The sequence below is a fragment of the Propithecus coquereli genome, unplaced genomic scaffold (genome assembly GCF_000956105.1).
Source record: "Propithecus coquereli isolate 6110/MARCELLA unplaced genomic scaffold, Pcoq_1.0 Scaffold7, whole genome shotgun sequence".
In the NCBI taxonomy this organism is placed as follows: Eukaryota; Metazoa; Chordata; class Mammalia; order Primates; family Indriidae; genus Propithecus; species Propithecus coquereli.
In genome coordinates, this window is record NW_012153062.1 from 243,276 (window position 1) to 256,685 (window position 13,410).

A 13,410-nucleotide genomic window follows, 5' to 3' on the forward strand; every position below is an offset into this window, starting at 1 on the left:
AGGCCAGTCTAACTGGAGATAAGTGATATCTCATTGTGGTTTTGATTTGCATTTCCCTGATGATTAGAGATGTTGAGCATTTTTTCATATGTTTTTTGACCATTATTCTGTCTTCTTTTGAAAAGTTTCTGTTCATGTCCTTTGCCCACTGAGAAACAGTTTTAATACATCCTATTTGCAACCAATGTGCTTAAATACTTTTCTTCCTATGGTTCAAGTTCAAGGCTAAGATGAACAGCAGATACTCTAATACTTGGCCTGGGGTCTTTCTCATATGATATAGATACACACAATTGAGGGAAAAGGCCTTTTTGTGCCCCAGTGTTTGCATTGTCATAACAGGCAGGAAATGGATTTGCTAATATCACTGATCCAGATGTTCCCATGAATTTCCCATATGGAACTCAGTTTTTCAGAGTCCAGCCAGACAAGCAGATCCTATGAGTGTTATAGGATCAGGGATTTATTGTAAGAATCAGACCTTAAAAAACTATGGGAGGAGCTGAGCAAGTGAATGCCAAAAAAGGGGAAGTTGGAAGATGAGAAAGAGTCACTAACTGTTTCTCTTAAAGCACTTTCACAGGTGGAGAAGTCAGGATTTATAGGGCAAATCCAAGAAGCTAAGCTTTGTCATTGAAGTAAGAATAATAATAGGAACTCATGTAAATGTCTATAGAGAACTGCTGCATCTGTACAGCTACTGCCTCTGTGAGTACATAGCCAAGCATCTGGTGGTGGGCATGAGACCATACATGGCCACCAGGGCCAGCAGTCAGGAAGAAAAGTTGGAGGCATAGTGGGGGAGAGCAAAGACATGCTGGAACCTACTGGTCAACTCTGCATCTGCCCCTCACTGCATCTCATTGCAAAGACTTACAGAGAGTAATACCTAATGCTTTACTTCTACCTACCAAATCTCACACAAGTTTCTCTTTTGGCCAACTCTAACCTAGAAGCACATAGGGAAGGGGACTCTGAGAACCTTGGTTTCCAGCTTAATGATGTCAATATTAGAATGATTCAGCACAATAACACTATCCTATAGCATGTGGAAGGGCACATAGGTATAGTCTACTGCCAAAAGATGCCAACATGCCTGGAATTTAGGAGAGAGTACAAAAACATCTAGTTACTATATACATTGGATCACCTGGTAGTCCATTCACATTCAGCTATAGGTAGTATGGCAGACTGTATTTTCTAAAGATGGCCACACAAATATGTTTATCCAATTCCACTTGCTGTTCTTATAGTCTGACTTATACTGCCCCCACCAAGAAGTGGGTCCTATGTCCTTATCCTGTGAATCTGAGGTCTGATCAAGTATGGTGGAAGGGATGCTTTGTGACTTATGAGGATAGATCATTAAAAAGGATACAGCTTCTGTCTGTGTGCATGTCTCTTTCTGTCAGGATACTTGGCTATCAAACCCAGCTACCATGTTGTGAGGAAGCCCAGGCCACATGGAGAAGCCACATACAAGTGTTCTAGCCCCTGGTCTTTGAGTCTCCCAGCTGAAACCCAGATGCCTTGAACACAAACAAGATATTCCCAATGTACCCTGTGAATTCCTTATCCAAAGAAACCCTGAGAGATAAAAAAAATTATTGTTGTTTTAAGTTGCAAAGTTTTGGGGGTAACTTGTAAATGTATCACTCAATAACTAATATAGGTGGACCCTGGAACTCTCCTCCATCTTCCCCTATAACTCTCTATCTTCCTGGTATACACCTTTTCTATCCCTTGGTTCCATTCTGCTCCCACCAAGATATATCCAAGGCCAGTGGTTCTTTCCTAGGAAAACTAAGAAATAACCTTAAAGTCGGTAGACTCTGACTCTTGCAAGCCAATGATCCTCTCTTACTAATACTGATCACCTCTTACAATATAACTTTAATGTTATTAGGTTAGGAAACTTATCCCACTCACAACTAGGGATAGTAATGCAAAGGACAAAATGGGAAACAAGAAGAAAGAAGGCTTTCCTGATACCACTGTGGCAGAATGGAGACTGGCACATAATGGGCATTTAGTAAATATTTCTTAAATAAATGAATAAATTACTATGACCTGGGCATTAAGGGAAGACTCAGATGGATCCATGGTGGACTTTGTTGAAGTTTACATCAAAGCTGGCTTAGGGGAATGGTGGGTGGTCCAGGTGTTCTGCCCCATGGTAAAGCAGTTTTGGAGATCTTGTCTGGGCCTAGTTACAAGAAGATGTGCCTGAAGTATTTATGTCCGTTTTAAGGTAAGCCAGGGAATCTGTATAGTCTTGGTGAGGACTTAAGTGAGTGCTGTCCCTATAGAACTCAAGGGATTTTCTGGATTGCTGGTCATCTAAAGCTAGGTTGTAAACTCTGGGACTGCTTTGGACTATGGTGAGCAGCACTTTCGCCCTTTAGGCCCCAATATCTACATTCTTCACCGATAGGGCACTGCAATCTGTTTACTGAGAAAATCAATGACCAAATGAGTCTCGTGCTGTCTTCAGGAGGGCTTTGCTAACATAGTTCTCTAAACTAATATCATTCAAGGATGGAGGTTTTAGGTAGCCTGAGCAGCATGGGCTCTGACTGGGAATTTTTTAACAACTGATATCCAAGCATTGTCCTTTCTGTTAGCAACATTAATATAGTATGAGGTGTTGGTGAAACTGGCGAAGGTCTGGAGTCCAACAGAGTTATGTTTGAATCTTAGCAGTGGTGTTTACTGTGATTGTGAGAAACTACTTAGCTACTTTACAACTTAGTTTCATTATCTTTTAAAGTAGGCTAATAATAGTATCTGGGTTTACTATTAATATGTAGATTAAATGCCATTATACATTACATCATATATGGCATTATACTGTGTATCTCGCACATAGTAAGTGCTCATTAAGTGGTAACTCTTACTGTTATAATTATATTCTTTGACAAAAAATACTTCCTGTTCATTTTTCCTTGGAAAATAGCAAAGGTTTTCATTATGATGCATTCACTTTTCCTACTTTTTGACTTTTTCTACAAAGCTGAGCACTACAAATTCATCCTTTATGTTCAATCTCCTTCATAAGGTATTCCCCAGTGCTTCCACGTCACTTATATCTTTCCTTTCTTGAAATTTTTATCACTCAAATTACTAAGACCTGTACCATTGTATTTAATTTATCACCACTATTCCTCTTACACAGTTCTGGGTGTGTGGTCTTGTCTCCTTAATAGAATTTTAAGTACCTTGAGGGGAGGGATCATGCCTTATACCACATGTGTACCACCTAGATGGTTTTGGGCAAAGAGCTGGTAGTCAAAAAATAATTGTTGATTTCACTTTTTATTTGAAAGGTGATTAAAATAACATTCCTCCATTGGGATGGATCAGAAGGACAGCTCATGAGATGTCACTCATAGCTCTGGGTTGGGTCAGAGAGAGATGATCTCTGGGCTTCATGAAGACCAAAAGGTATTCTGGCCACATATCACGTGTGTGCAGGATATGCGAGGTGCCCAGCACGCATTCAGTAAAAGTATGTGGTTTAAGCAAACCAAATTATTACACGCCTTATCCTTTGTCCCTGCTTGTTGCTAGGGACATGTGACTAGTGGGATGTGGCTTGAGGTGGGGAAGGCTCAGATGCCTGGCTGTGTGGTACGTACCGTTAACAGAGTTCTTGTTTTTCCAACAGCTCCCTGTTTCTCAGCAGGCCAAGGGCAGGTCCTGGTCTAGAATAGAAGGTTGACAGACAACGGAACACCATGCTTAAGCAGGACTGAGAGAATGGAAAAACTGACCCACAGGAGGTCCACCCTGCCAATTCAGCAGCAGTTGGAGGAAGTGCTTTCAAAACATAATGTGTGGAGGCTGGCAGACCAGCACAGGGAAACATGCCAAAGCTTGCAAGTTCCCTAGCTGAGACAGGGTGGATTCCACATGGCTAAATCATAGCTTTCAAAAGCTACGGTACCTCCCAACTATCTTCTGTATCGCTGCCAATCTTTCAGTACAATCTGGGCTGACACTGTTTAGGCAGAGACCAAAGAGAGAAAAACAGTTCAGGTGTGCAGAGAGTAATAGACTGGCTCATGGCTTACACTTCAAAAAATATATCATGAAATATCCTATTTTATGCTAACTTCCCTATCCTCCATAGACCCCGGTTCAAATCATGAACTCCATAAATGCAACTGGATTATGGAAGTTAAACACTTAATTTTCATAGCCTCCATGCTTCCTTATGTCATTAAACATGTGAGTAGAACATGGTAACATTTCTAGTGCCTTCTAGTTTAGTTTCATAGGCCACACACTCAGTAATAGATCTCTAAATGACCACAGCTAAAAGGGGCTGGCCTGGTTTTTCTTGATTGGGAAGAAATAAACCTGTTTAACCAGATGACTTCATCTTATGCTAGTTACTGGGCAAAAATACAACAAAAGACTAATAAATGCAAGATTCATGCCTGTTCCCTGGGGGAATTGGTGGATAAAGGGGAGAATGGTGTTGTTAGAGGGACAGGTTATGACCTGCTTGGAAGAGAAGAAATAAAATTATGATTAACACTCACAGGAGGATTTTTAACCTTAGGCCTAAAGCAGCTGAGTTCAAAAGAAAACAAATTCACTGATGTGAGAACACTGAGATTATTGGCTTTCAGCTGAGAGAGAAAATGGAGCCATTGTGATTTAGAAATAACCAAAATTTTATCTGCCTAGTTCATGAAAACAAATTTTTTCATAGTACATCGTTAAAGTACTTTATTTTTATAGTACTTCAATGAAAAAAATGGAAAGGTCCTTAAACTTTATTTTGTAAGAATAAGAATGTGCCTTTTCTCACCTCAGTCTTCCAGACTCACAACTATCACAGAGTCCTGGGGAAGTCTTTATGGATAAACCTGAGTGGAAAAGGGAGACCAATTTTTGATAATCTAGTGGGACAGATTCCTTTTCTTTACCATTGTCTTCAGGTTTCTCTGTCTTTCTAATGTCAGGTCTGTAATGAGAGGACCTCTCAAAAGTCTTTGTAAAGAAAAATCTCACACTTTGACTTGTCGTTTGTGTAGAGCAAAGGAAGCGATAGTGCGTGGAAGAAAATCCAGTCCTTCTGTGAGCAGGATACTTTGATGGACTCTCAGACTGCTGGGGATGTTGCCTTTTACTCAATTCACTTCTTGAAGGAGCAGAGACTTCTTAAAGGAGTTTAGCCCATTTCCTGCCAGTGGGGTGGCAGAAAAGCTGATACTTTAGAGGGACTTGGTGGTTTTGAAAAGATTTTTCAGAACTTTAGAAAATCGTGTGAATGTCCCAAAATGTCACTGCATGAACATTTGTGTCCGTAATACTTTTTGAATTAAAACTACCCATATTGGCAAGAAATTTAGGAGTAGAGTTTTATGTAAACTCAATTAGAACGCTAAATTAGTAATCCTAACAGTGTTAGCAAATGACACCTAGGAAAGACATGGACCTGTGAGAGAAAAATCTTTATTCTAATGAGTCTGGGGAAAACCAGAACAAAGTAAAAGTCCTTGCTATTTATGTCAAATTAAATTCCAAATAGATTATAATGTAAACGTAAAAAAATAAGGCATAGTGGTAGCAGAAGAAAATTTAAGCAAGATTTTCATAATCTAGGAATAGGGAAGAACTTTCTAAACATGCCCTCTAAAGCCAAAATCCAAAGAAAAATTCATAGATTGGTTACATGAAAATGAAAAAATCCTCCATGAGTCCTCCTTGTTAGAAAACACCATAAGCAAGGCTGAGAGACAACAAATAAATGACTTTATTACATAAGGGGCATTGTATTAAAAAAAAGGTATATAAAATCAGTAAGGAAATAGTGAACACTTCTGGAGAAAAACAGAAGAAAAAATACAAATGGCCAATAGACATATAAAATAAATATCACCAATGATACAATAAATGAAAATTAAAAGAATGTTTACTATCTCACCAATGGAAAATATTTTTTAAAAGTTGGTAATAGCCGATGTTCAGTAGGACTGAAGAAATGTTCCTTCTTATATACTGTGAAGGGAATATACAATGGTACAAACTGTAGGAAAAGAAATCTTGAAACCATTGTATCCAAATGTGCACTCTTTTTTCTCTGTATTTCTGCTTCCAGGGATCACCAAAGGCAAAGTCACACACAAGCCGAGATGTATGTGAGGTTCTCACTGCTCCTTTACTTAACATAACAAAAAATAGAAACAATCTCAATATCTGTATCTGAGGATTAGTTTAAAAAAATAAAAAGCAAAACCATTCCATGGACTACTATTATAAATGATAAACATACATGTATTTTGAAGAAGAATTCAGGATATATTTGGTGAGAGAGTGTCACAAAACAACACTTGAATAATAATATAATTTGAAAGATGATCTGGTTATGCACATAAGAAGTTTGCGTAAGTTTTTTCCTCCATATTCTATTATAAAAATGATCAAGCATATAGAAAAGATGAAAGCATAATGAACAGCCACATATTTTCCACCTAGATTCAATAATTGCTAACATTTTGCCATATTTACTTTATTTCTCTGTATAAACACACACATACACACATCTTGCACATACATTTGTTTTCACTGAACTGCCTGATTTACGAATCTTCTTTAATCGTTTATTATGGCCCATGTTCTGCTTGAACAAGTTAAGTAGTGAAGAGCTACCTTAGTCTCACTAAAGGCAATCTATTAGTCTATTCTGTTTTGGGTCACATTCCCTAAAAAATTTTTCCCTTGATTGTATTAAAATCTGCATTTTTGAGGTTATTAATGAACATAGTTTAGCTATTATTTTTTTCAGATAGGAGGATGCTGAAACAAAAATTTACTCAATTAAGTTAAATTGGGGATATCTCAATTCCACCTTTTATGTTATGAAAAGTAGTAATAATAATAAATCTTTATCAGATTTGTCTACAGATGATTCATGTCTGAGTAAGACTTTAGAAATAGCTGTCTCCGAGGAAGGGGAAATAGTTCCCCTCAAACAGATGACTTCGCCTGTGGAGCAGCACCCCTCGTACAGTCGTGATGAGCAACGCTGTGCTTTGGGAAAAAGCCAATCTGTCAGGAAGGCAGATGCTAGCTCAGAAGATGCTGACAGGAGTTCTGGTGCTCATCCAAGCTCCCCTTCAGAGTTCGACTCCTTTGTTCTGATCTCCTCACCTCCATCAACCCTCCTGCCTTCCTGCGCAGGGAAAGGATTGTTCTCTAGCCATTCTCCTTTCCTTAGCCAAGCATCTCAGTGCTGATTATTGGAATCGACTCTTTGGTAATCTAACACTATCAAGAGTGTGTGGGCTCTGTGTTTGTCTGCACATGTGTGTGTGTGAGAGAGAGTTAGTTGGGTGGGAGGTGGCTTTCAGAAAGCAGAGAGTGAGGACTACCTGTCCCCCTACCTCCTGCAGAGTTCTCAAATTTGGCAGTGGCCTCCTCCCCTTTCCTTTTCTCTGCTTCCTCACCTCCATTTCCCATTTTCTTTCTGCTTATTGGGATTTTATCTTCAATAAAGTGGCCTCTTGTCTCAACTCCTCCAGGGTTAGATAGATCCATTGTGAAATCAGATTTCCTTCTTCAGAGTTGTCCATTAGGTTCTCTCACAAACAATAAAGTGTCTTCCTAGTTCTGGTCATCTCAAAATACACCCATGGGGCTGAAGTTTTATAAATCTCTCAGAAATTGTACCAGGACTTGAGGTTAATGATTATTAGAGATTTGGGCACCAGACTGAATGCTGGATTTCCTGCTTAGTATTTATGAATCTGCCATGTTAGCTTCAGTATTGGCCTCCTGAGATTAGGCTTTGAATTAACATAGCACCAAGTTCCACACACTGGATATGATCTCAGTTTGTAATGGAAACAGGAGAAAATGTTCAGTTTTTATTCAGAGTTTATTACGTTAGGTTGTTAAAAGTTGATACCATTTTAAAATGAAAAAATTATCATTTTCATCAGTTAGTATGTCATTTTTTTTGGTACCACTATGCTATATATATATAGTTCCTCTGTTTTCCGAAGAATATCTGAATTTTGGTTAAGATCTGGAGATTCTTGTCCATCTCATAATATATTTGCTTTACAGATTATTAAAGGTCAGAATTAAGTACATGCTGAATGTCAATTGAATTTCTATATCAAAATATTAAGATGAAAAAATCTAAAAGGCATTGGATCATTGAAGAGGAAATGGAACAATAAAATTAGGGAACATTTGATAGATCTGCCAAAGTAGCAAATGAACCAGTGCCTGGAAGATTCAAAGCTTTAAAAAGATTTATACTGCAGCATTATCTGAAAACTTATATATACCAAAACATATCAATCAAAATACATAATATATCAGAGTTATTAATGAATAACATATATAGGACATCAAAGACATTACAAAAATAATTTTAGACATTATAAAATTTATCCTGTGTTTTGAAACAGATGGCTAAAAGATCACTAAATGCTGATGCAGAATGATGATTTGACAATCTCTCGAGGCCTGTTCTGGAATTTATTTTTTATTTCAAAATATTAAGTGGGTACAAATGTTTTTGTTACATGGATAGCTTTTATAATGCTTAAATCAGGGCTATTCGTGTGCCCATTACCTGAATGGTGTTCATTGTACCTGTTAGATATGTTTTTACCCCTCCTCTCCTCTCCTCCTCCCCCTTCCCCCCTTCTTGATTTTCTATGACTTTTACTTCTCTCTGTGCCCATATGTGTTCATTGATTATTTCCAGATTATTAAAGAGTTCATGTGGTGTTTGTTTTTCCATTCCTGTGATTCTTCAGTTAGAATAATGGTCTCCAGTTCCACCCAAATTGCTGCAAAAGACATTAATTTATTCCTTTTTATGGCTAAGCAGTACTCCCTGGTGTGTGTGTCTGTTTGTATGTATAAATAAATAAATAAATAAATACACACACACACACACACACACACACAAACACACACACACCACATTTTCTTAATCCACTCATGAACTGATGGGAACTTAAGTTGATTCCACGTCTTTTTGATTGTGAATTGTGCTGCAATAAACATTTTAGTGCAGGGGTCTTTTTCATAAAATGACTTCTTTTCCTTTGAGTAGATACCCAGTAGTGGGATTTCCAGGTCTAATGTTAAGTCTGTATTTCTAGAGGACTCTCAAAACTGCTTTCCATAGAGGTGGTACTAATTTGCAGTCCTACCAACAGTGTGTAAACATTCATTCTCTCTGCATCCATGCCAGCATCTATTGTTTTTGAACATTTTAATAAAAGTCATTGTAACGGGTAAGATGATATCTCATTGTGGGTTTAATTTGCATTTCTCTGATCATTAGTGATGTTGAGCATTTCTTCATATGTTTGTTGGCCATTTCTCTATCTTCTTTTGAAAAACTTCCATTCATGTCTTTTGCCCACTTTTTAATGGGGTCGTTGGTTTTTTCTTGTAGATTTGTTTCAGTTCTTAGTAGATTCTGCATGTTACCCCTTTATTGGATGTATAGTTTGTGAATATTTTCTCCCATTCTGTAGGTTGTCTATTCATTCTGTTGATTATTTCATCTGCTGTGCAGATGCTTTTAATTTAATCAAGTCCCATTGATTTATTTTTGTTATTGCTGTAATTGCCTTTGGGGTCTTAGTCATAAATTCTCTGCCTGGGCCAGTGCCTAGAAGAGTTTTTCCTATATTTTTGTAGTTTCATGCCTTACACTTAAGTCTCTTATCAATCTCAAATTAATCTTTGTATATGGGGAGAGATAAAGGTCCTGTTTCCTTCTTCTGCAGGTGGCTATCCATTTTTCCCAGCACCATTTATTGAATAGGGCTTCCTTTCCCTACTGTTTGTTGTTGTCTGCTTTGTCAAAGATCAGTTGGTTTAGGTAGATGGTTTTATTTCTGGGTTCTCTGTTCTGTCTCTACTTTTATACCAATAGCATGCTGTTTTGGTTACTATAGCCTTGTAGTATAATTTGAAGTCTGATAGTGAGACAACTCCAGATTTGTTCTTTTCGCTTAAGAGTGCTTTGGCTGTTTGGACTCTTTTTTGGTTCCAAAGGAAGAATAGATTTATTTTTTCTAGATCTGTGAAATATGACATTGATATTTTCATGGGGATTGTATTGAATCACTTTGGGCGATATGGACATTTTTAACAATGTTGATTCTACCACTCCATGAGCATGAGATGTTTTTTCATTTGTTTGCAACATCTGTGAATTCTTTCACCAGTGTTTCATAGTTCTCCTTATAGAGATCTTTTGTCTCCTCGGTTAAGTACATTCCAAAGTATTTTATTTTCTTTGTAGTGATTGTGAATGGTACTGAGTCTTTGATTTGACTCTAAGCTTGACTGTTTTTAGTATATAGAAATGCTACCAATTTGTGTACATTGGATTCTCTAACCTGAGACTTTGCTGATATATTTATCAATTCTAGGAGTATTTTGGTGACATCTTCTAGATATAAGATCATACCATCAGTGAAAAGTGATAGTCTAACCTCCTCTTTCCCAATTTTGATCCCCTTTATTTCAGTCCTAGCCTAATTGCTCTGGCTAGGACTACCAGTACTATGCTGAATATAAGTGGTGACAGTGGGAACCCCTATCTTGTTCCAGTTCTTAGTGGGAATGCTTTCAACTTTTCCCCATTCAGTATAATCTTGGCTGTGGGTTTGTCATATATGGCTTTTATAATTTTGAGATATGTTCCCTCTATGCCTAGTTTGTTGAGGGTTTTTTATCATGAAAGGGTGCTGAATTTTGTCAAATGCTTTTTCTGCATCTATTGGAGAGGATCATGTGGTCTTTGTTTTTGCTTCTGTTTATGTGGTGAATCACATGTATTGATTTATGTATTTTGAACCATCTTTGTATCCCTGGGATAAAACCCACTTGGTCATGGTGGATTATTTTCTTGATGTGCTATTGAATTCAGTTTGCTAGTATTTTATTGAGGATTTTTGCATCTATAGTCATAAGTGATATTGGTTTGTAGTTTTCTTTTTTTGTTGTGCCCTTTCCTGGCTTTGGTATCAAGGTGATACTGACTTCATAGAATGAATTAGGGAGGATTTCTTCTCAATGTTATGGAATAATTTTTGTAGCATAGGTACCAGTTCTTTGTAGGTCTGGTAGAATTTGGTTGTGAATCCATCTGTTCTGAATCTTTTTTTTGTTGGGAGGTTTTTTATTACTGCTTCAATCTTGCTTGCTCAATGTTAGTCTGTTCAGGAGCTCTATTTCTTCCTGACTGAGTCTTGGGAGGTTGTGCATTTCCAGGAGATTGTCTATTTCCTCTATGTTTTTGAATTTATGTGTGTAGAGATTTTCATAATATTCATGAATGATATTTTGTATTTCTGTGGTGTCAGTTGTAATAGCTCCTTTTTCATTTCTGATTGAGCTTATTTGGGTACTTTCTCTTCTATTTCTGTTTAATCTAGCAGGAGGTCTATTGATTTTTTATTTTTTTAAAATCTTTTCAAAGAACCAACTTTTTGTTTCCTTGATCCTTTGTATTTTTTTTTTCGTTTGTTTACATTTTGTTTAGTTTGACTCTGAGCTTAGTTATTTCTTTTCTTTGGCGGCTTTGGGTTTAGTTTGCTCTTCCTTTTCTAGTTCCTCGAGATGAGACATTAGGTTGTTAATTTGTGATCTTTCTGTCTTTTTGATGTAGGCATTTTAGGTTATGAGTTTTCCCCTTAGGACTGCTTTTACTAGATCCCATAGATTTTGATAGCTTGTGTCCTCTTAGTCATTTAGTTTGAGGAATATTTTGATTTCTATCTTAATTTCTTCATGATCCAAGGATCATTCAGTAGTAGGTTCTTTAATTTCCATGACTTTTTGTAGATTTGATGTTTCTCTTGGAATTGATTTCTAGTTTTATTGCACTGTAGTCTTAGGAGATACATGGTATAAATTCGATTTTTTTGAATTTGTTGAGAGATGTTTTGTGGCCTAATATATGATCAGTCTTGGGGGAATGTTCCATTTGCTGATGAGAAGAACGTATATTCAATAATTTTTGGGCAGAAAGTTCTGTAAATATCTGTTAGTTCCATTTGTTCTAGGGTCCCATTTAAGCCCAGTGTTTCTTTATTTATTTTCAGCTTTGATGATCTGTCCAACTCTGTCAGTGGGTGTTGAAGTCCCTGGAAATTCTCATTCTACTATTTATCTTTTTGCTTAGATCTAGTAGAGTTAGCTTTATGAATCTGGGAGCTTCTATGCTGTTTTGTCTTCTTCTTGAACTGCTCCCTTTACCATCATATAATGACCATCTTTGTTTTCCTCTACCACTGTTGATTTAAAGTCAATTTTATCTAATATGAGAATGGCTACACCTTCTCTCTTTTGGTTTCTGTTTGTGTGGAATATTTTTTTCCATCCCTTCCCCTTATATCTGTATGAGTCCTTGTGTGTTAGATGTGTTTCCTGGAGATAGCACGTACTTGGGTTGTGTTTTTTCAGCATTCAGCCAGCCCATGTCTTTTGAGTGGGGCATTCAGACTGTTAATATTAAGTGATAGAATTGATATGTGGGATGCTGTTGTGTTCATAATGTTGGGTAATATCTTATTGCTTTGTTTTCCCTCTTGTATTATTGTTTTATACAAGCTAAGAGCTTTAGCTTTTAGGTGCCTTACACTGGTGGGTATCTATTAGGCTGATCCATGTGTAATGCAGTTCTGCACATTTCCTTCAGGGTAGGTCTGTTCATGACAAATTTCCTCAGTGTTTGCTTTTCTGGAAATGTGTTTTTTTCTCCTTCATTCATGAAACCCAGTTTTATAGAATACAAAATTCTAGGATGGCAGTTGTTCTCTTTAAGAAGATTGAAGATAGAGCCCTAATCTCTTCTGGCTTTTAAGGTCTCCACTGAGAATTCTCCTGTTAGCTTGATGGGTTTTCCTTTGTAGGTTGATAATTGCTTTCATCTTGCTGCTTGTAGAATTTTCTCCTTCATTTTGACTTTGGCCAGGTTGTTGATTGTCTTGAAGATGTCCCATTTGCTATGAATCTTCCCAGTGTTCGATGACCATCTTGTATCTGGATGTCTGAATCTCTGGCGATAGCAGGAAAGTTTTCCTCAATAATTCCATTGAATAGATTTTTCACGCTTTTTGCTCTTCTTCTCCTTCAGGGATACCTACAATTCATATGTTAGTTCACTTCCCATAGTCCCATCTCTCTCTAAGTGCTTACTTAGTCTTTTTTATTCTTTTTTCTGTCTCTTTGACTGAGTTAACTCGAGAGCCTTGTTTCCAAGCTCTGAGATTCTTTCTTCTGTTTGATTTAGTCTGTGCTTGAAGCTCTCTGCTGTGTTTTGAAATTCCCTTAATGACTCTTTCATTTCTTTAAATTCTATTATGCCATTTCTTATGTTGTCTAGCTGTTTACCAATTTCTTCATTTTTTC